Below are 25,272 nucleotides of genomic sequence, written 5' to 3'. Positions count from 1 at the left end.
GCAAGGTTCCGGACTGCGCGCCTAGAACCGCGAGACCACCGCGGCCGGCAGAGCATAACGTTCAGGTAGTATTCCATATTGACCGTACGACCATAAGGCAGGAACTTATGATGCAATATTTTATTGTAAACGAAGAGAACAGTGAGAAGAAACTCCACATGCGATTGAACTTATCGCATTTTAAAGGTCTTGGCGCTTCAAGCCGTTTCCATCGGGACGACTCGGCTTTGGTTGGGACGTCATACCCGTATACTCATGTTTCGTCACGCCATATAACCTTCTTCAGAAGCTCTGGATCGTTGTTCACGTCATTCAGCAATTCCTGAGCGATGTGTATGCGACGTCGTCTTTGGCCGAATCTCAGTACTTTCGGGAAAAACTTGGCGCTTCAACTGTCCTGCGCGAAACATCCAGAGAAGTAGCATGCCATGAGCCAAAGGATTCTTTACTTCCTCCACATCGTCGTCAGTAATCGTTGTGCTAGGGAGTCTAGAACGGCTGTCGTTTTCAGCGTCTTCTCGGCCCTCTTTACAACGTTTAAATCACTCGTAAACTGCTGTCTTAATCATAGTGGATTCGCCAAAAACCATAGTCAACATTTCGAATGCGGTGCTGCATTTTATTCCATTTCTCAAACAAAATTTGATGTAAGTTCTTGGCCCTTGTTTTTTTAAAGTAAAAATTAGTCGAGCACTCGAAAACATGTATAACCTTTTCGACTGTCAACAACAAACTAAATTCTGAAAACAGTTGAAAATGCAAACGTACGTCAGGAATAATTAAAAAGATAAAAAAATTGAAAATCGGATATATTAAGACCGTGCCAAAAAATTCCCATTATTTTTTAATCACACCTGGTATTTTTATCCCTCAATGGATGTTCTTAAGTAATACACCTGTTTTTCGCAGAACTATCCACTTAAATAATTAAGGTACTTTGGTCGAGAAAGATTCATTATATTATTCAGAAACACACATGTCCAATAACTTGCGAGGAGCCATAAAAAGTGTAGCTAGTAATAATGTTTAGTTTTAGAGAAGCCTAAAGTATTTATTAGGTATTTGAGGTTTCTTTTCTGTAATGTGTTGCTGGGGGGTTATCAAAAAAAATACTACTCATTATGTCTTACATGCGTGGTATAGTGTCCACGGAAAGTGTTTGTTTATTTCCCATTACAAACAAAATGATTTTAAAACGAAATTTTGCGTGCCCATTCGATAAAGCGGCCCCACATTATTGAAGTTCGATATTCCTTTTATCGATACTAACAGTGACTGTAAAACACAAAGAATATCCAGTACTCCGAGAACAGTCCTTGCCACACTTGCTCCTTATTGCCTTGCGCGTCGCCCTGTTCCACTCTATCAAATGAGTGCGCAAAATTCCGCTTTAATAGTCAGTTTGTTTATGACGGAAAACAAATCGAAGTTTTTGGCTGACAATGGGTGCCGTGTGAAACATATGACGAGCAGTATTTGTTTGGTTCCCTTCCGTCTACACAGCGCAAAAATGAAATTGCAATTATCTGCCGAAACATCAGCGGAAACGCACCTGACGACTCATACAACGGACACTACATATCAACGTGAGACTTACTTAAAAATCTGACTTCGGTACATCTTCAGTGCAGTAACGTGATGAATGTAAGTAAGTAGGTGTCGCAAACTCCTTGCTGTTAGATAATGCGTGGCTAAAATAACGTGAGAATTACCTTTGGCACCCCGACGTATTTACATTTACTTGTTTGTGACAAGTCTAGTTATTACAGTAAAATGAAAATATGTTTCAATTTTTTTTTACTTTTCCCACGTCCATGAGGAACATGTCACTTACTATCTGTGGAAAGGACAGTAGCAGCTCCAGAATTGTGTCAACACGTTTTATGTATTCTTGTTTCAGGACATAATCTACATTCTTTATGATTTCCTCACTACGGATCAACTACACGACACGTACATCTAATCTAACCTAACGTATCCGTGTTCAGGAGGACAGCTGTTCAGATACCCTATCAATTATCCTTATTAAGCTTTTCTTGAGACGAATACAGGGATGGTTCCTTTCAAAGATTTCCTTCCCTATCCTTTTCCAATCCGAGCTTGTGCTCTGTCTTCAATGACTTTGTCGTCGAAGGGACGTTAAACCCTAATCTTTCTTCCTCGCATTCCTTCCACTGCTGTCGTCTGAAGTCATGGCGGCCCTCTAGCTGATAGTGCATATCGCGTGCTCCCAATGCAGCGACGCAGCATTCCGAGAACGGGATCCACACTTGACAATGCTGACGAGCAAGTTATCACGTTCCTTGTGCACGGCCTCGCCGGGGAAGTAGGCGTATAGCTCAACGAGGCAACTTCTGAGCCGACAGGTTTTCCGCCAAACACTCGTGAAAAGCGCCAACATTTTTCACTCTCTTCGTTGCGCATTTCCGTCTCTCTGTTCATGACGTGCAGTATCCTCCGCAGAAAACTCCACATACACTTAACCCTAACTAGCGAGGTGACTATTCTGTAACATATACCGGGTGATCAAAAAGTCAGTATAAATTTGAAAACTTAATAAACCCCGGAATAATGTAGATAGAGAGGTAAAAATTGACACACATGCTTGGAATGAGATTGGGTTTTATTAGAACCACCCCATATCGCTAGATGCGTGAAAGTTCTCTTGCGCGCGTCGAATTTATGTAATAATTATCTTTACAGTTATTTAAGTGTTCTTTAAATCCTCTTCGTTAATTTAATTGCACTAAATAATGTCTGCAGTATTTTACTTTTATCATACAAAATCAAAACTTTTGTGCGTTTTTTTTAAATAGCTCGTATAAACGATCTGTTAGACAACTGAATTTTACCCTCTGAAAAGAGGGTAAAAAAAAAATCACAAGTAAATGTTCACATAAAACTAAATTCCAAGGTTTAAACTTGAACATAAAAATTACATTCGACGGGTATAAAAAGAAACTGCAAAACTAGCATTCAGTGCTGTGATCTACGTTTTTCTGTATCGCTACTCAGGACACATTTGGTTTTAATTAAAACTTTAACTACTTTATTGAAAAAACAAAAAGATACGCTTCACGCTTGTTCATAAGTCCTTCCTTTGAGAGAACGTCTTTTTCGCTAGGAGAACTGTGATCACTGGCTATTGTAAAATCGCAGCCTTTTTCGTCTGTTTATTGATCTACTGACATCTCTTTCCATCTACCGAATAACATCTCATCAAACTTAGGATTGTTAAAACTGACGTGTTACAGCCAACACATTTTGTACTACATTGAAGAAACCATGTATGTAGCTCACGAGGTGTCAACAACAGGTGTCAACGACAAAGAACGCGGTAGAGGAAGCACGTTTTGTATTATCGCGAAGTATGGGAGTGTCACAGAAATGATTTAGGATTTGGGCTGGAAATCATTAAACGAAAGGCGTTTTGCGTTGCGACGGAATCTTCTCACAAAATTCCAATCACCAACTTTCTCCTCCGAATGCGAAAATATTTTGTTGACACCGACCAACATAGGACGGAACGATCACCACGATAAAATAAGGGAAATCAGAGCTCGTACGGAAAGATATAGGTGTTCATTCTTTCCACGCGCTATACGTGATTGGAATAATAGAGAATTGTGAAGGTAATTCGATGAACCCTCTGCCAGGCACTTAAATGTGATTTGCAGAGTATCCATGTAGATGTAGATAGAGAATGCAACAGACAGAAAAACATTACAGGATTGTTGATTTAAGGAGGGTAGGGGAGGTATAGAAGCATTCCGCTAGAAATGAACTTGCAGAAGGAGAACGGAAAATTTCGCGCGGTTTGGGAGACCACATTTGGGAGACCACACCTCGTGAGTTAAGGGTTAGTTCGATGGCCGGTTCTCCACTAGACACATGCCTACATCTAAGTAATAATGGAGTTCAAAGAAGGGCAGTTCGCTTTGTATTGTGTCACTCGCTCATGTTGTAATCAGTTTCATCTCTCTACAGGAGTTAGAACTCATCTCTTTACTCAATAGTCCCCGCCCCCCTCATTCATAAAAATCACAAGTTTCGATTTTTGAAAATTTGTGATAAATCCTACAAATAAGAAATCATTTCTTAAAAAATGGTTTTCTGAAATTCAGGTTTTTAAAACATAATTTCTTAAAATAAGAATAACAAAACCACGAGATTTAATATAAACAACAGGTGCATCATGTGGGTCGCCCATCGTCACGTTCATTGGGGCCGACTCAGAGGCGAATTACTCGTATACTCGGTTGGTGCTTAAGTTCGTAGCGTTTTTCCATACATCTGTGCCTGTGTGTGTGCGTATGCGCGCGCGCGTGCACGCGCGCGCACGTGTGTGTGTGTGTGTGTGTGTGTGTGTGTGTGTGTGTGTGTGTGTGGTGTGTTAACACACCAGATACACATAACAGAAATTTTAGTCATCAATAACGTATTCTCCTTCACTATTTACAACAGTTTGCCAATGTTAGGACAGAAATCAGGTGGTTCTGAGGCAAAGAACTCGAGGCATGTTCGGAGAGCATTTTCTTCCGGATTGGAAGTTCCTTGAAGGTTGTTCGTCAGAGAGCGGGAAAGGTGAAATTCTCAGTACATTAGATCAGGTGAAAAAGGAGAGACAGTCATAAAACATGGAGACTCCTGAAACAGCTAAGTAATGGTCCGTCTACGACTGCTCTAAACCATAACATTACAGCCAGTAACGTAGCACATCTGTTACTGCTGAACGGGAAGGTAGCCCACAAGCCCAAAAAACCAAAATTGCGAAGAGAAGAGCCAGAGAAGAACAATCTGGGAAAATCAGCTGGCTCAGATAATATATGAACAGAGCAAATTAAGAACTTTGACACAACAACAAAGAAATGGATTCCACAACTCTTTAATAATTGTGTGAATAGATATCAAATCCCAAAGATATGGCGGAAGAGCGGAGTGATTCCTTTGCTGAGACCTCGTAAAAAAGGAACAATCCAAACAATTTTAGACCAGTTTCATTACTCTGTCAGCTATTCAAACTGCTGGAAAAATGATCATAAATCGCCTCCTACGTGTAGTTGACCCCTTTCTAATACCTCAACAAGCTGGATTTCGTCCTGGCAAAAGCTGCACTCGACAACTGCTGAACTTTACGCAGGTCATAGATGGGTTTGAAACTCGTAAGGTGACAAGGGTGGTATTTGTCGACTTATCAGCAGCCTATGACGCTGTCAGCCAACAGCTACTACTACTCAAGGTAACAACATGACCAAGGATTTCAGCGTAACTAGGTTCATGGCACCAATTCTGCAAAACCACAGGTTCTTTGTTTAGTTTCAAGGCCAGCGCAGTCGATGGAGGTTACAGAAAAACGGTCTTCCACAAGGAAGCGTGTTGACTCCAGTCTTACTCAACACCTTTATATAAACGACCAACCTATAGCCCTCAACACCAGGAGTTTCTTGTATGCTAATGACCTTGTTCTCCCCACTCAAAGCTCAGACTTTGAATCAGTGGAGAATACCTCACGAATGCCCTTTAAGATCTGTCAAGATATTATTGCACAAATCAGCTTAAACCACACCCCTCAAAGATACAAGTATGTGACTTTCATTTGAAAGTCCTCGCAAGTTGATGATACTATGATCAGGAGTCGAGTTACAACGTTCCTACACTTCAAAATACCTTGGAGTGACACTGGACAGATCCATTACTTTCGAGAGACATTAGCCTATTCTGCAACAGAGTACACTTGTCCTGTTTGGTGTAATTCATCACATGCCAAAGAGGTAGACAAATACAAATGTTACAAATTTGTGGCAAGTTCCTATGGGACCAAACTGCTGAGGTCATCGGTCCCTAGACTTACACACTATTTAATGTAACTTAAACTACCTTACGCTAAGGACAACACACACCCATGCCCGAGGGAGGACTCGAACCCCCGACGGGTGGAGCCACGCGAACCGTTTCAAGGCGCCTGAGACCGCGTGGCTACCCCCCGGCGGCCGAACAGGTAGACGTAGCTCTCAACGACACCTGCAGAGTTATAACAGGTTGCTTGAAATCTGCTCCTGTCGAATGGATTTGCCACCTTGCAGGAATAGCACCACCTCCCATTCGAAGAGAAATTGCGCCGAATAAGGAGCGAAAGAAAGTGGAACAAAAACAAACCCATCGCTTGTATGGGGGGAATCCGCATCAATTGATGTCAAGGAAGAGTTTCCTTAGAACATCAAAGGTATTTACTACCACTGCTGAAAGTGCCAGGTTGCAACTTTGGAGGGATAAGACTTCCCTTCCCTCTGGTTGGTAAAGAATTTCTGAAGCCCTGCCTCCAAGACATGACGAGAAATGGATGGCCTGGAAATATTTGAATAGGCTGAGATCAGGAGTGGGTAGATCAAGGTTTAATCTGGCAAGATGAGGCTACAGTGCAAAAATCAATATTAAGTTTGACGGAGGAGAAGTCCTGACTGTGCAGCACATGCTTCAGTGTCGACTGTGTCCATCCTCATGTATTGCAAAAGACCTCCACCAAGTGACAGAAAATGGAGTGGAAGTGGCCAAATTTTGGTCAAAAACTATATCACATACTAACTGTGCACCTGTGTATGTCTCAGGCACGAGAATAACAAAATTACAGAATACTGGTGCATGCAAGGTTTTGTTCATCTTTACTTGTTTGCAGGAGTCCCTCACTGAAATAACTCAGGCAAGCATTAAAAAGTCATTCTTCAGCCACTGTTTGGCTTATTGTTATGAATGGTACACTGTTTCTAATTATATTCCATAAAAATATTCCGTGAAGTACAGCGATTGGGGAAGACGGGTGAGATCAGTCTGATCACTACATGCCGTGGTCGTCATATGGTGCGAGAAGACAACTCAATCAACTTAAACCCACGTCTGTGTATCAGTGCAACTGTACCTCGACACAGAGGTTCCTCAGTTTGAATGATAACAAAGCGCACATAGAAGAAAATGTCAGGTTGAAAAACTGTGCACTCGGATACAATAGCTATAGAGCCGTCTAACCTGAAACATGAGATGGAGATGAATATGAAAATGTCATTTAAGTAAATTATGTGACATAACTATTCCTAACCTCTGGATAGTGATGTCGCGGCAACTAGAACAAGAATTATAAAACGACTGTTCTCAGGAGAAGACCTATATCACATAATTAAACGCGAAGGACTGTTATGAGCACATAATGTCATGAGACGCAATGAGTAAATTTCACTCAGGCATTGCGCCTTGTTAGATGTGCGATTTAAAGTATAATCGGAGTGTGACTGAACAAAATACATCATAATATAAATAAACACATCTCGTGACATTCAGGCAGAAGACGCTACATCAACGGCCACAGAAGGTCACATTCGACCGCTGGTTCCACATTGCCAGAATGCTGTAGATAATTAGATGGAATGGCGGCTTAATAGCAGCATACTGCTGTCCAAAATTTACGCATACAGCCGTTCACGTTACGGTTGTAAATTCTACCAAAGCTTTCGTATTTCGTCCTCACGTCGTCCTTGTTAGCATCTCAGTGAAACCGCCTTTTGTCGAGGAAAAAAACCCTTGACTTTCGTATGTTTAATTCACGGAGGAGAACCTTTCATTCACTTTTATTACCTTTCCTCCTTTTTCTTTTTTCTTCTCTTTCCGCTTATCTTTTACCCTTCTTAATTTCTTTTTCGATCAGCAATTGCAAAACTGCACTCCTGAGCAGACGACGCACACCGGCTGGCATTTTTCAGAACATCCATGAAAATCGATGCTAACATTTTGCATCGAAATAATGGTAATGCTTGCTGGCATAAAGGAACATTTTTTGGTAAGAAATTGGTTCTCCACCAAACCGATATATTGAAATAATTATCCTGTGAACATTGAGATGTCTATGTTAACAGATGTCCTGTTTGACGGCACATTACTACTCAGCTCACATTGACCGGTTTTCGTTTTCCCCATCTTCATCAGAACTGTTACAAAATGGAAAACACTTTGGCACGCAGCCAATTAAACCTATTTTTGCCAACGGCTATTTTTTTCGTATTTTATAACGGATCCAATGAGGACAATAAACCGAAAACGGGAACTGTGAAATGTGTAGTAATGTGCGATCAGGACAGACAGTCATGTATAAAGTGCCAAACATGATTACTGACTCCTTTTAGACTTTTTATCTTCAACTGATAAGCAGAGCTTTCTACAATCGCAAACTGATAACAGCTGAAACAATGACTTCTACACTGAAGCGCCAAAGAAACTGGTATAGGCATGCGTATTCAAATACAGAGATACGTAAACAGGCAGAATACGGTCGCTGCGGTCGGATACGCCTGCATACGAGCGATGAGACACAGCTTCTCCGAGGTAGCGATGAAGTAAGGATTTTCCCTTACGGCCATTTGACGAGTGTCCCGTAAAACATCAAATCTCCGACATCGCTGCTGCCGGAAAAAGATCCTGCAAGAACGGGACCAACGACGACAGAAGTGCGACCCTTCCGTAAATTGTTGCAGATTTCAATGCTGGGCCATCAGCAAGCGTCATCATGTGAATCATTCAAAGAAACATCATCGATATAAGCTTTCGGGGACTCTTGATGACTGCACGACTCAAATCTTTACACCTCGCCTGGGCCCGTCAACACCGACATTAGATTGTTCATGACTGGAAACATGTTGCCTGGTAGGACGGGTCTAGTTTCAAACTGTATCGAGCGGATGGATGTGTGTTGGTGTGGAACAACCTCATGAATCCACGGACCCAGCATGTCAGCAGGCGACTGTTGAAGCTGGTAGACGCCCTGTAATGGTGTGGGGCGTGTGCAGCTGGAGTGATATTGGATCCCTGAAACGTCTAGATACGAGTCTGACAGGTGGCACATACAAGTCATACTGTCTCATCACCTGCATCTGTTCATGTCCATGTGCATTCCGATTAACTTTGGCAATTCCAGCAGGACACTGCGACACTCCGCATGTCCAGAATTGTTACAGTGTCGCTCCAGGAACACTCTTCTAGAGTTTAACACTTCCATCAAACGCCCCAGACATGAACATTGTTGAGCGTATATGGAGTGCCTTGCGACGCGCTGTTAAGAAGAGATCTCCAGCCCCTCGTAGTCTTACGAATTTTTGAACAGGATTTATTATGTCAGTTTCCTCCAGCACTACTTCAGACATTAGTCTAGTCCGTACTACGTCGTGTTGTGGCACTTCTGCGTGCTCGCGGGGGCCCTACACGATGTTAGGCAAGTGCACCAGTTTCTTTGGCTCTTCAGTATAACTGACGATAGCTGAAACAATCACTTCTATAAGTGTAGGTGCTTGGTGAGGAGTTGTACTGTAAATACTCGCTGTCGCATTTCTACCTAAGAAATTTAAAATTGAAATATGTGCGGTCATCAGAATGTATGTGATCTACATCTACATGTATACACCGCAATCCACGTAATGGCGTATGGCGGAGGATAACTTGGTGTACACTGTCACTTCCACTTTCCTGTTCCAACTGCGAATAACGCGAAAGAAGCAGGACTGTTGGTAAATCTCCGTGTGAGCTCTAATCTCTGTAATTTCTCCTTAAAGGTCTTTTCGAAATGCACGCATTGGAGAAAACAATAAGTTGGTTATCTCTTCTACGGACATATGTTCTCGGAATTTTAACAGTAAATCACGAAAAGAGGCCCAAGTTCTATTTGTATTGCTTGTCATATTATACGAGCTATACTTTTTTTCGTACGTAAAAGTTAAAGACTCAACTCTTTGCGAAACTGAATTTCTACAAATCGAGGATGTGACCCATTAAAGAGTATAGTTGTAATTATTGTCATTGATCCTTTATTGTTTTTTAGCGTCTTTCGCCACACAACCGTCTTCCTTGTACTCATTTACATAAAATACACACTAAGAACATCAATATTGAGTAAAGTGCTGAATTGCTCGTATAATAACAATGATTGTGTAGATTCAAGTTTTACAATAGTACTAGAATAATTACTTCTAATACAAACATCAAAAAGTTTTGCATTACCCAGGTTTCCAACACTCCTGAAGATAGACGTTGACTGTGGATAATGCATCACAGACACAGTCACTTTGACTGATCAGAGATGTCACTAAACCCGCCCAAAGATGTAAACAACCATGCATGAGCAGCGTCTATAAGACGTAGGGGATCCGACAGGCGATCAGTTCCAGTCATTCCACCACGAAGTAGGTACACGGCTCGTGTTGTCTGTAGTTTAACCATGTCTAGACGGTCAGTACAGCTGTTTGATCCCGTACACATTGTTACTTTGTACCAGGAAGGGCTCTCAATAAGGGAAGTGTTTAGGCGTCTCGGAGTGAACCAAAGATATGCTGTTCGGACATGGAGGAGATACAGAGAGACAGGAACTGTCGATGATGACATGCCTCGCTCAGCGCACCCAAGGGCTACAACTGCAGTGGATGACCGCTACCTGCGGATTATGGCTCGGAGGAACCCTGACAGGAACGCCACCATGTTGAATAATGCTTTTTGTGTAGCCACAGGACGTCGTGTTACATCTCAAACTGTGCACAATAGGCTGCATGAGGCGCAACTTCACTCCCGACGTCCTTATGAGGTCCACCTTTGCAACCACGACACCATGCAGCACGGTACAGTTGGGCCCAACAACATGCCGAATGGACCGCTCAGGATTGGCATCACGTTCTCTTCACCGATGAGTGTCGCATATGCCTTGTACCAGAGAATCACCGGAGACGTGTTTGGAGGCAACCCGCTCAGACGGAACGCCTTAGCCACACTGTCCAGCGAGTGCAACAAGGTGGAAGTTCCTTGCTGTTTTGGGGTGGCATTATGTGGGGCCGACGTATGCCGCTGGTGGTTCATGAAAGGCTTCGTAAAGCTGTACGATACGTGAATGCCATCCTCCGACCGATAGTGCAACCATATCGGCAGCATATTTGGGAGGCATTCGTCTTCATGGACGACAATCCGCGCCCCCATCGTGCAAACATTCCAGACGGGGTCAGGGATTTTCCCTGCCTCGAGATGACTGGGTGTTGTTGTGTTGTCTTCATCATCATCATTCATCCCCATTACGGTCGGAGGAAGGCAATGGCAAACCACCTCCGCTACGACCTTACCTATTCGGCGGTGTGTGTCTCCCGCATCGTTCCCTACGCTCCTCGGAGTATGGGACCTCAGCATCATCACCATCGTGCACATCTTGTGAATGACTTCCTTCAGGATAACGACATCGCTCAACTAGAGTGGGCAGCATGATCTGCAGACAGGAAATCTATCGTACAAGCCTGGGATAGACTGAAAAGATTGTTATGGACGACGTGACCCACCAACCACTCGCCGTTGAGGAGTGGGACAATATTGACCAACAATGTCTTGATCAACTTGTGGATAGTATGCCACGACGAATACAGGCATACATCAATGCAAGAGGACGTGCTACTGGGTATTAGAGGTACCGCGGTGTACAGCAATCTGGACCACCACCTCTGAAGGTCTCGCTGTATGGCGGTACAACATGCAATAGGTGGCTTTCATGAGCAATAAAAAGGAAGGAAATGATATTTATGTTGATCTCTATTCCAATTTTCTGTAAAGGTCCCGGAAGTCTCGGAACCGAAGTGATACAAAACTTTTTTTGATGTGTGTATGTCATTAACACTGTGATTAAATTTTTCTTTCATTGATGTTACATTTTTTCTCTGAATGATCTTCTTTTCTCATTGTGAACATGCACTATGTATATAAATTACTTTTGTTTCGGCATTTTATCACTGTATCGTAGATGGCAACTAGTCCTGAATCCAAGGAAGGGTTAGTGAACACGGGGAGAGGAAAATTTTGCGTAACAGATTCTTCATTAGCTCGTCTTGGTGAATTCTTAATAGGAGGTGGTACACATCAGTAACTGCTTTATTTCTGGGCCCACAGTAAGGTGTCTCACGTAGGTCGAGGCGGTACAAATGGCTTGGCAATTTTTCGTGATTTAGTCTCACCCTCATTAAATCGGAGATGCTTCTTCTGCTGTAGTCAGTTTTGTGAAACCAGGTTTTCGAAGGGATCTTGTCTTGAAATGCTGCTTAATAGTTACACTTCAGTTGCCTTGATGAATTCCAGTCCTCTAGCCAAAGAGAATTAATTTTGGACTTGACAATGTTATAAAATTCTGTATGTGGTAATTTTGTACTTAAATGTATGCATATTCTTATTGAGTACCTAAAATTATGAGGACAATGATGTCGCCTGTTAGGAACTAATTCTTGCTGTTGCTATCTGAGGAGCTATGCCTCAACTGCTTTCGTGTGTTATACTGCCAGGAAAATAAATTCCCGTTTTACGTTATGTGTATATACGTAACCTAAAATTCAAGACTTGGTGCCTTATGTTTCTGCTATTCCTCTAATGTTATACATTTTTGTCACATTTTCTCAATCAATAAAGCTTTAAATATACGGCATGTATTCAAGGTGCTTAAAGTATGAATTTTGCAGTGCTAGATAAAACAACAAGTTATTCTAAAACTAATAAACGGTAATCGGCTAGTGAGACAAGCGCCCATCATGTAACAAGTACACAAAACCATGAAGTGTAAAGAAGCAAAGCGCAGCTGTAGGAGATCGGCAGCCAACAGCTGTGAGTGTTGTAAACGTAAAGAGTTACGAAGAGTAGATACCGCATTTTTGTACATGTTCTTCGGTCAGCAAGTAAACAACCTAACTAAAGACTTTGAAACTTCCTGGCACATTAAAACTGTGTGCTTTGTCTTTTGTGGGCAAGTGCTCTGCCGACTGAGCTACCCAACTACGACTAATGACCCTTCCTCAGAACTTTACTTGCGCCAGTACCTCGTCTTCTACCTTCCATACTTCACAGAAGCTTCCCTGCTGAACTTCCAGCCCTGGCGCTCCTGGAAGACAGGATATAGTGGAGACATGGCTTGGCCACATCCTGGGGGATGTTTCCAGAATGGAATTTTCATTCTGCAGCGGAGTTTGCGCTGATATGAAATTTCCTGGCAAATTAAAACTGTGTGCCGGATCGAGACTCGAACTCCGATAACTAAAGGCCTTGGTCAGAATATGTTAGCGCTCTAATTAGACATACTTATCGTGAGTTTGTTGGATATGAACGTATTTATGGTGCTCTCACAGATCCACCTTCAATTATAAACATAAAATGTTAACATAGTTGCTTGTATGACAACAGTAAATCAATATTTTTTTTCCGGTAGTTTAGTCTAGTAGTTTGACAGTTATTCGATGTCCTGAAAAATAGGAAATTTAGCTTCCACAATGATGTTAGATGTTTTTAACGTCAAACTCCCTGCTTCAGTCAAAACATTCTTCAGATATGTAACTGAGTCTGATCCTAGTAAGTGTTACATCATTTCGTCGGACGAACGAGATGTATGGCGTGCTGAAGATGCGTTTTAAATGCGTTCCGCTGGAGCGCAAGATTTCGCGCAAACACAGTAAGCGGTAAAGTGTGACGGAAACTTAACATATGACAAACAAATATGGACTTAGCACTGTTTATTGACCTTGCAAGTATTCGTAATGGAATAATACTTCTGCCGTTTTATGCTAAGGGAATTTAACTCAAACAATGACACAAAACAATATGTCCCGTTTGCCAAGAGCGTAGTTTTCTCAGTAATCCGATAAGCCGTGACGCTTACCCAAGCATCTTATCTGTTTCCTGTAAGTCCCTGTATATGAACGGATGGGCTGTTGATAAGGGCATAAAATTATCGTCGTCAGGTGCCAAAGCCAAGAGATAAAGAAACTGAAGGCTACTATGCTTCTATTGATAGGAGACACGAGGAGTTGACTTCAAAAATACATAGCTCTATGTATTAAAAATGAATATGACAATAACAAGGGGATGATTTATCACCTTTACTGTTTAACTACATTCTCGAAAAAATTGTAGGGATCTGGAATTTGGAACTAAAAAATCAAAAAGCTGAACCAATTAATCTAGGAAGGAAAATAAATGGAACTACGGTAAACTGCCTGCAATACTTTCCGAAAATCTGACGGACGTTTCCAGAATGAGATTTTCACTCTGCAGCGGAGTGTGCACTGATATGAAACTTCCTGGACGATTAAAACTGTGTGCCGGACCGAGACTCGAATTCAGGACCTTTGCCCTTCGCGGGCAAGTGCTTTACCAGCTGAGCTATCCAAGCACGACTCACGTCCCGTCCTCACAGCTTTACTTCCGCCAGTACCTCGTCTCCTACCTTCCAAACCTTACAGAAGCTCTCCTGCGAACCATGCAGGACTAGCACTCCTGAAAGAAAGGATATTGTGGAGACATAGTTTAGCCACAGCCTAGGGGATGTTTCCAGAATGAGATTTTCACTCTCCCGCGGAGTGTCGGCTGATGTGTTCATATGTTTCATATCAGTGCACACTCCGCTGCAGAGTGAAAATCTCATTCTGGAAACATCCCCTAGGCTGTGGCTAAGCCATGTCTCTGCAGTATCCTTTCTTTCCGGAATGCTAGTTCTGCATGGTTCACAGAGAGCTTCTGTAAGGTTTGGAAGGTAGGAGACGAGGTACTGGCGGAAGTAGAGCTGTGAGGATAGGGCGTGAGTCGTGCTCGTATAGCCTCAGCTGGTAGAGCACTTTACCACGAAAGGCAAAGGTCCCGAGTTCGGGCCTCGGTCTGGCACACAGTTTTAATCTGACAGACGTTGTTATACAAATAAATCTTCAGGAGAAATAAAAAATATAAATGGTCTCAGAATTTCAGATGGAAAAACGAAATTGATGACAAATATAAGAAAGCCACTAAAATTTATAAAAACACAAGTAGGTAAACTAGAGCGAGTAAGTAAATTTAAACATCTTGAAGACACTTTACAACAGAATGGATTAGAAAAATTTGCAATAGATGCAAGAGTCAACGAAATAATGAGAGCAAAGGGTTAGACAAAGAAAATTTACAACAAGAAATGCATACATTAAAAAAAACCAAAAAAGCGATACCACAGTGGTACAACCAAAATATTTATGTGGATTTGAGTGCGTAACGACCAACTACATGCGAGACGGAATAGAGGTATTTGAAATACTGATTGTTAGAAAAATAATGGGTGCTATACAGACTACGGATGGGTGGAAAGTGAGAAGTAATGAGGAGATCTAGAAAAATATTGAGAAAATATGAGAAGCAATGGCTAAAAGAAGGCTAACTCTTTTTGGACACCTCTACCGAATGAATGAGAACAGGCTCAAGAAACAAAATTCCTGTATGTCTGGAAGAAGTCGACAATAGCATGGATTACAGAAGCAGATACAGTCTGGAACCGCCTCGGGCATGGATGTTTGTAATGTCCTTAGATTAGTTAGGTTTAAGTAGTTCTAAGTTCTTGGGGACTGATAAAATCAGACGTTAAGTCCCATAGTGCTCAGAGCCATTTGAACCATTTTGAACAGAAGCAGAAACAAACAACATAAAAGAATCGTAAATAACAGACAGATACATTTTTAGGAGTAAAGGACTAAATTTAGAAGCCTTTCAGTGCATAAGAAATAAGAAATTGCGATCAACACGGACAGAAAAAGGAAAAGACAACGTGGGGGAAAGAGTAAGCAGTACGGGAAAAATTTGAAAAAACAAGAAAAGTTGAGGAATGGAAGTTGTTACGTGTTCCTAGTTGGCAAAAAGAAAAAAAAGATGAATATTTCTCTCAAGTAAATAGGTGCTTACGATTCTGAAGCGAAATAAAGCCACTAAATTGGAAGTAAAAAGAAGAAGATTAAACAAACATAAAAGTTACCTTCTTACTATGAGGGGAATCTCAGTATAATATATAAAGTAAAAGAAAAACTGAACAATTAGTTTCTTTAAATATATGCCCTGTGGCTGCTTCATAAAATATACGCACATAAAAAAAAGGTTTGCATCACTCCAGTTCCCAGAATTCCTGAAGATAAACGTTGACTGTGGATACTGTACCACAGACACAATCACTTTGACTGTTTAGAGATGTCACTAACCCCGCCCAAAGATGTAAACAACCATTAATGAGCCGCACCTATAAACGAAGGGAATCCGACAGGTGATCAGTTCCAGACATTCCAACAGGAAGGAGGTACACGGCTCATGTTATCTGTGGTTCAACCATGCCTAGAAGGTCTTTACCGAGGTTCGATCGCGTCCGCATTCTTACTTTGTATCAGGAAAGGCTCTCAACAAGGGAAATGTCCAGGCGTCTCTGAGTGAACCAAAGAGATGTCGTTCGGACATGGAGGAGATACAGAGAGACAGGAAATGTCGATGACGTGCCTCGCTCAGGCTGCCCAATGGCTACTGCCAGAGTGGATGACCGTTACCTACATATTATGGCTCGAAGGAACCCCGACAGCAACGTCACCATATTGAATAATGCTTTTCGTGCAGCCACAAGACGTCGTGTTGCGTCTCAAGCTGTGAGCAATAGGCTGCATGATGCGCAACTTCACTCCCTACGTCCATGGCGAGGTCCATCTTTGCAACCACGACACCATAAGCGTGGTACAGATGGTCCCAACAACATGCCGAATGGACCGCTCAGGATTGGCATCACGTTCTCTTCACCGATGAGTGTCGCATATGCCTTCAACCAGACAATCATCGGACACGTGTTTGGAGGCAACACGGTCAGGCTGAACGCCTTAGACACATTGTCCAGCGAGTGCAGCAAGGTGAAGGTTCATGATGTTTTGGGGTGGCATTATGTGGGGCCGACGTACGCCGCTGGTGGTCACGGAAGGTGCCGTAACGGCTTTGCGATATGTAAATGCCATCTTCCGACCGCTAGATCAAGCATATCGGCAGCGTATTGGCGAGGAATTCGTCTTCACGGACGAAAATTCGCGCCACCATCGTGCACATCTTGTGAATGACTTGCTTCAGGATAACGACATCGCCCAACTAGAGTGGCCAGCATGTTCTCCAGGCATGAACCCTATCATACATGCCTGGGATAGATTGAAAAGGGCTGTTTATGGACGACGAGACCCACCAATCACTCTGAGGGATCTACGGCGAATCACTGTTGAGGAGTAGGACAATCTGGACCAACAGTGCCTTGATCAAATTGTGGATAGTATGCCACGACGAATACAGGTATGCATCAATGCAAGAGGACGTGCTAATGGATATTAGAGGTACCGGTGTGTAGAGCAGTCTGGACCACCACCTCTGAAGTTCTCGCTTAATGGTGGTACAACATGCAACGTGTGCTTTTCATGAGCAATAAAAAGGGCAGAAATGATGCTTATGTTGATCTCTATTCCAATTTTTTGTACAGGTTCCGAAACTCTCAGAACCGAGGTGGTGCAAAACGTTTTCTTGAAGTATGTATGAACGTGAAAATATCTGATCCGTCCAGATAGCCTAGTGTGCTAAGTCGGGGGATTCGGGGAGGAGCCAGCAGTGGAATGAATCCGCCTCGCGGACTGACGACGAGAACTCGTGCGGTAGCCAGCCTGGACGCGGTTTTTAGGTAGTTTTCCAAATCCAGTTAAGTGAATACTGCGCGACACACGCATCCTGTCTCAGATATAAGCATTTAGAAAACTTCCTCGCACTTGAACAAGAGATTTACTATAGACACAGACAGATAGCTTTCACTTATTCCGTCTGGGATGCGGTGGTGGTGGTGGTGAGGGGGGGGGGCGAGGGGAGGGGGGCAGTGGTGGCTACAGAAAGGGCATCCAGACAGTAGTTGTTACTAACACTGCAAAAACTCACATAATATCGCCGACCCCGTAAAGAAACGAGAAAAACTAACGAAGAAGAGAAGAGAGTGAAAATGCGTCCTAAGCACACCAAGTAAACTAGAGGAAGATTCGCGATTGCGTCGAATTCCTTTTTATTTAGAATCTGGCGTTGTAATAACTAAGGCGGTTCACAACTAGAAGAATTTTGCAGAATTATGAGTGGTCTGCAATTGATAATTAAGCCCCGTTGCCGTAGCGTAATGCGTAGACTCCTAGGTGGCTGGATGCACTTTCATCCCCGCCCTCAGAGACCGCCACCCACGAACACGGAAGCAGCTACATTTGGTACAGTACCTAAGTCACTGCTTTTCGCGGGCAGTGACCTTACTGACAGAGGTGCCCAGGCACGTTTCACGCCTTGGATTCACAGCTTAAATATCAAGGTACCTGCACAAATGAAGCTATGAGGTCGTGCTGTGAATCGTGCCTGGATTCCTCTTTCGCTAGGAGCGTTGTCTGAGCCGGCCGTGGTGGCCGAGCGGTTCTAGGCACTTCAGTCTGGAACCGCGCCACCGCTACGGTCGCAGGTTCGAAGCCTGCCTCGGACATAGGTCTGTGTGATATCCTTAGGTTAGTTAGGTTTAAGTAGTTCTAAGTTCTAAGGGACTGATCACCTCAGCTGTTAAGTCCCATAGTGCTCAGAACCATTTGAACCATTTTTTTAGCATTGTCTGAGGTCGCCAACCGACCCAAATTTTCAACTTACCGCACACTGCAATGTAGCGTCCCTCTTCCATGTAGCCCCCACTCGCCAATTATTGATTCTTGTAGGAATTCGAACCATATCAGTCTATCCGCACTGTCAAATGCCATGGAGCCGTCAAGTTTTCACTACCCGCATATATGTACATTATCCTGTATTTGGTGAGCAACGATCCATAGGAATCATTCTTAATTTTTTCCGGTTTTTGTAATTATCCGCCGTAACATCCCATAATATCGGCAATCATTTCTACATTTCGTTGCACGCTAGTATTAATGATCTTTGTTCTGGCTTTCAAAACATTTTGGTAGAGAAACACAACGGGGATCTCGAAGAAGCCAAGAGACTGTACTTAACGAAGCATGTATGCAAATGGCAACGGCATTGTCAATACGGACAATTTTTCTCTGGAAGCGCAGAACTTTTCAAAAGTTTCCCATCTTTCCAGTAATATTGTACAGCCTTTCAACGCAGTCCACACACAGTGAGCATTGTAGTACAATCCGAAATATACACCGATAATATCGATCATCTTATGACAGCGATGGACTCAATATAATTTACCGTTGTTATTCATTTGCTTTCAAATATCAGTTTATTTCATGCACTTCCTTGTTGAGGCCATTTTATTTTGATACTTAAATTTTATTTGTAATACTTAAATTTCATTCACATAACTGTGGTATATACTAAGACTTTTGTTTGCCATTCCCTTGCAAGAATCTGTGTTGTAAAAGTGATAGTGAGGTGAAGGTTGAAACTGGAAACAATATTGACATGAAGATTAGATACTTTCAGAGTTACAAATACTTCAGGAGGGTGATTCAAATGGTGGTGACCTTTTGTCTAGCAACTCAAAAGCAGAGTTTATACCACAGAAAACTAGAAAAGATAAATCATCTAATATTAGTGATACTGATTCTTCAGATATTGAAAATGGAAATACAGAGTCTAGTAAATATATTATTATTATTATTGCTGCTAATGTTTTGTCATTTTATCCTTACATAAAAACAATTTACAATACTTAATTTAGAATTTGTAATTGCTTTCCTACACTTCGCGGTTTTTTCGTTGCTTTAAGTATTGTTGTGTCTTGTAGATCGAGAAGATTCATAGAACAGGAGAGATGATCCTGTTCCTCGGAGTGTAGAACAAGCGACTGCTTCTTCATTGCCTGATGTAATACTTGAATAATTTGCTCCTGATGGCACAGTCTGGGTAGAAACAGTGCCTAATTCACAAGGTGAACGTCTATACTCACAATATTGTGAGACAATCTTCTGGAGCTACAATACGTGAAAAAAGAAACGTAGGTGGCGAACATGTATCAAGCGCTTGGCATCTGTTCATAGACAACTACATAAACAAACATATTTTGAAGTGTACTGTAACAGAGGCACATACGTTACTAGGAAAAGATAGCTTGACAACGCCCATGAAAGGAATAAAAGCATTACTTGCCTTTATTTATTTTCGCCTCTCACAAGACTCATGACGCATACCGTTTTGTGTGGAAATCGCGGTTAGAAAAAGATTCGTTGCAATTATGACATTCCTGAGGTTCGACAAGAAGTTTACACGCTCTATACGTTTGCAGACTGATAAATTTGCATTGGATTCTGTTGTCTGGAACATTCTCAAAGAAAACTGCACCATGTGTTACAAACACGGATTTGATATAATGATAGAAGGGCAACTCTTCTTGAGTAAAACTAGTTGGCCGTTCACACAAATCACGGTTTCGCAGCCTGACAGAAGTGCTGTTTAGCTGTAGATGTTGACAGCAAGCGTATTCCTAATGGTTTCCTTTATCTTGGTAATGATATGGCACGGTCCCGAGATGAAAAGTTTTCAGATTATGAAGTGATGCATCTTAAGGAAAAATTCCTGTATAAAGGCAGAAACGTCAATACAGATAATTACTTCAGTTCCCTCAAACTTTCCAAGAAATTGGACAAAAGTGAGTTTCCATCGTAGAACAGTAGCAAGAAGAGAATGTCTCTGAAGGGCCCTCTGTACTCGAGAAAAATTTTACAATATAATATATTTCCTTGACGATGTCTCAAGGAAAGAAAGTAGAAAATATGCTAGTGATGACTTTCCTTCATCCCAGTCTATTTTAGGTTAGACGATCTCAGGGAACCACAGAAGGGGCGTCCGTCTAAAAGTGGGCAGGTAAAACACAGTAAGATAGTTTTAGAAACGATTGGTATTGGAGTTGTAAATTGTGGTAGCTGTGTTGGGAAAGAACCAGCGCTCCAAGCCATAGTAGAAAGTACTGAAGCGCAAATAATTGTAGACACAGAGAGCTGGCTAAGGCCGGAAATAAGTTCAGTCGAAATTTTTTCAGACGATCTAACAGTGTTCAGAAAGGATAGATTAAATACCGTTGGTGGTGGAGTATTTATTGCTGTCAGGGGTAGTTTGCCTTGTAGCGAAATTGAAGTAGATAGTTCGTGTGAACTAGTGTGGGTAGAGGTTATACCTGACAATCGGACTAAACTATTAATTGGATCGTTTTACCGGCCTCCCGACTCAGAAGATATAGTTGCTGAACAGTTCAAAGAAAACTTGAGTCTCATTTCAAATAAGTACCCCACTCATACAATTATAGTCGGTGGTGGCTTCAATCTACCCTCGATATGCTGGAAAAATTATACTTTTAAAGCCGGCGGCAGGTATAAAACGTGATCTGAAATTGTACTGAATGCTTTCTCAGAAAATTATTTTGAACAATTAGTTCATGAGCCCACTCAAAGCGTAAATGGTTGCGAAAGCATACTTGACCTTTTAGCAACAAATAATCCTGGACAAATAGTGAGTATTGTGACGAATACAGGGATTAGCGACCACAAGGCAGTTGCTGCTAGGCTGAATATCGTAACACCTACAACCATCAAAAAGAAACGCAAAGTATATCTATTTAAAAAAGCTGATAAAAATGCTCTTAACGCCTTTTTACGAGACAATCTTCACTTCTCCAGATCTGATCAGGAAAGTGTAGACAATTTGTGGAATGTATTCAAAGAGATAGTATCGACAGCAATTGAGAGATATATACCACATAAATTAATAATTGATGTTACTGATCCCACATGGTACACAAAACGGGTCAGATCGTTCTTTCAGAAGCAACGAAAAAAGCTTGCCAAATTAACGCAAAATCCCCAAGATTGGCAAAGTTTTACAAGAGTTCGAAACATAGCGCGTATTTCAATGCGAGATGCTTTTAATAATTTCCACAACGAAATTCTGTCTCAAAATCTGGCAGAAAACCCAAAGAGATTCTGGTCATACATAAAGCACACCAGTGGCAAGACGCAATCACTACCTTCACTGTGCGATAACAACGGTGAAGTCACTGATGACAGTGCCACTAAAGCAGAGTTATTAAACACGGTTTTCCGAAACTCCTCCACCAAAGAAGACGAAGTAAATATTCCTGAATTCCAATCAAGAACAACTGCCAAGATGAGAAACATAGAAGAAGATATCCTCGGAGTAAAGAAGCAGCTTCAATCACTTAATAAAGGCAAGGCCTCTGGTCCAGATTGTATACCAGTCAGGTTCCTTTCAGAGTATCCGGATAAAATAGCTCCATATTTAGCAATTATATACAACCCGCTCGCTCATTGAAAGATCTGCACCTAAAGTCTGCAAAATTGCTCAAGTCACACCAATACCCAAAAAGTGAAATATGAGTAAACCGCTGAATTACGGGTCCCTATCACTAACGCCGATTTGCAGTAGGGTTTTGGAACATATACTGTATTCGAACATTATGTAGTACCTAGAAGAAAACGATTTATTGACATGTAGTTAGCACGGATTTAGAAAACATCGTTCTTGTGAAACACAACTAGCTCTTCATACTCATGAAGTAATGAGTGCTAACGACAGGATATGTCAAATTGATTCCATGTTTTTAGATTTCCAGAAGGCTTTCGACACCGTTCCTCACAAGCGTCTTCTGACCAAACTACGTGCCTACGGAGTATCGTCTCAGTTGTGCGACTGGATTCGTGATTTCCTGTCAGAAAGGTCACAGTTCGTAGTAACCTAAGTAATATCCGGCGTTCTCCAAGGAAGTGTTATAGGCTTTCTACTGTTCCTAATCTATATTAACGACATAGGAGATAATCTCAGTAGCCGTCTTAGATTGTTTGCAGATGATGCTGTCATTTACCAAATGGCTCTGAGCACTGTGGGACTTAACTGCTGTGGTCATCAGTCCCCTAGAACTTAGAACTACTTAGACCTAACTAACCTAAGGACATCACGCACATCCATGCCCGAGGCAGGATTCGAACCTGCGACCTTAGCGGTCTCGCGGTTCCAGACTGTAGCGCCTACAACTGCTCGGCCACACCGGACGGTGCTGTCATTTACCGTCCTGTTAAGTCATCAGATGACCAAAACGACTTGCAAAATGATTTAGATAAGATATCTCTATGGTGCGAGAAGTGGCAATTGACCCTTAATAAAGAAAAGTATGAAATTATTCACATGAGTACTAACAGAAATCAGCTAATTGTCGATTACGTGATAAGTCACACAAATCTGAAGGCTGCAAATTCAGCTAATTATTTAGGGATTACAGTTACAAATAACCTAAATTTGAACGATCACACAGATAATATTTTGGGTAGAGCAAACCAAAGACTGCGATTCATTGGCAGAACACTTAGAAGGTGCAACAGGTCTGTTAAAGAGATTGCATACACCACGCTTGTCCGCCTTATTCTGGAGTATTGCTCTGCGGTGTGGGATCCGCATCAGGTGGGACTGACGGATGACATCGAAAAAGTACAAAGAAGGGCAGCTCGTTTTGTATTATCGCAAAATAGGGGAGATGGTGTCACAGACATGATACGTGAATTGGAGTGGCAATCATTAAAAAAAAGGCGTTTTTCGTTGCGACGGGATCTTCTCATGAAATTTCAATAACCAGTTTACTCCTCCGATTGCGAAAACATTTTGTTGGCACCCACCTACATAGGGAGAAATGATCATCACGATAAAATAAGAGAAATCAGGACACGCGCAAAAAAAATTTAAGTGCTCGTTTTTCCCGGCGTGCCGTTCGAGAGTGTAACGGTAGAGAGACAGCTTGAAGGTGGTTCATTGAACCCTCTGCCAGGCACTTTATTGTGAATAACAGAGTAATCACGTAGATGTAGATGTGGGGTTGACATAGTACACAAAATGGGCACGCAGTATTCAGTCAAGGCCTCCTCAACAAGATGACCAATACACTCCTTCCACAATATTCTAGACCTTTGTTGTCGTTGTGGTCTTTAGTCCTGAGACTGATTTGATGCAGCTCTCCATGCTACTCTATCCTGTGCAACCTTCTTCATCTCCCAGTACCTACTGCAACCTACATCCTTCTGAATCTGTTTAGTGTATTCATCTCTTGGTCTCCCTCTACGATTTTTACCCTCCACGATGCCCTCCAGTACTAAATTGGTGATCTCTCGATGTCTCAGAACATGTCCTACCAACCGATACCTTCTTCTAGTCAAGTTGTGCCACAAGCTCCTCTTCTCCCCAATTCTACTCAATACCTCCTCATTGGTTATGTGATCAACCCATCTAATCTTCAGCATTATTCTGTAGCACCACATTTTGAAAGCTTCTATTTTGTTTTTGTCCAAACTATTTATCGTCCATGTTTCACTTCCATACATGGCTATACTCCATACATATACACTCCTGGAAATGGAAAAAGAACACATTGACACCGTTGTGTCAGACCCACCATACTTGCTCCGGACACTGCGAGAGGGCTGTACAAGCAATGATCACACGCACGGCACAGCGGACACACCAGGAACCGCGGTGTTGGCCGTCGAATGGCGCTAGCTGCGCAGCATTTGTGCACCGCCGCCGTCAGTGTCAGCCAGTTTGCCGTGGCATACGGAGCTCCATCGCAGTCTTTAACACTGGTAGCATGCCGCGACAGCGTGGACGTGAACCGTATGTGCAGTTAACGGACTTTGAGCGAGGGCGTATAGTGGGCACGCCAAGACCGTAGGATCCTACGCAGTGCCGTAGGGGACCGCACCGCCACTTCCCAGCAAATTAGGGACACTGTTGCTCCTGGGGTATCGGCGAGGACCATTCGCAACCGTCTCCATGAAGCTGGGCTACGGTCCCGCACACCGTTAGGCCGTCTTCCGCTCACGCCCCAACATCGTGCAGCCCGCCTCCAGTGGTGTCGCGACAGGCGTGAATGGAGGGACGAATGGAGACGTGTCGTTTTCAGCGATGAGAGTCGCTTCTGCCTTGGTGCTAATGATGGTCGTATGCGTGTTTGGCGCCGTGCAGGTGAGCGCCACAATCAGGACTGCATACGACCGAGGCACACAGGGCCAACACCCGGCATCATGGTGTGGGGAGCGACCTCTTACACTGGCCGTACACCTCTGGTGATTGTCGAGGGGACACTGAATAGTTCACGGTACATCCAAACCGTCATCGAACCCATCGTTCTACCATTCCTAGACCGGCAAGGGAACTTGCTGTTCCAACAGGACAATGCACGTCCACATGTATCCCGTGCCACCCAACGTGCTCTAGAAGGTGTAAGTCAACTACCCTGGCCAGCAAGATCTCCGGATCTGTCCCCCATTGAGCATGTTTGGGACTGGATGAAGCGTCGTCTCACGCGGTCTGCACGTCCAACACGAACGCTGGTCTAACTGAGGCGCCAGGTGGAAATGGCATGGCAAGCCTTTCCACAGGACTACATCCAGCATCTCTACGATCGTC

Source organism: Schistocerca gregaria, chromosome 2 (assembly GCF_023897955.1).
Source record: "Schistocerca gregaria isolate iqSchGreg1 chromosome 2, iqSchGreg1.2, whole genome shotgun sequence".
Classification (NCBI taxonomy): domain Eukaryota; kingdom Metazoa; phylum Arthropoda; class Insecta; order Orthoptera; family Acrididae; genus Schistocerca; species Schistocerca gregaria.
This window is presented reverse-complemented; position numbering follows the sequence as displayed.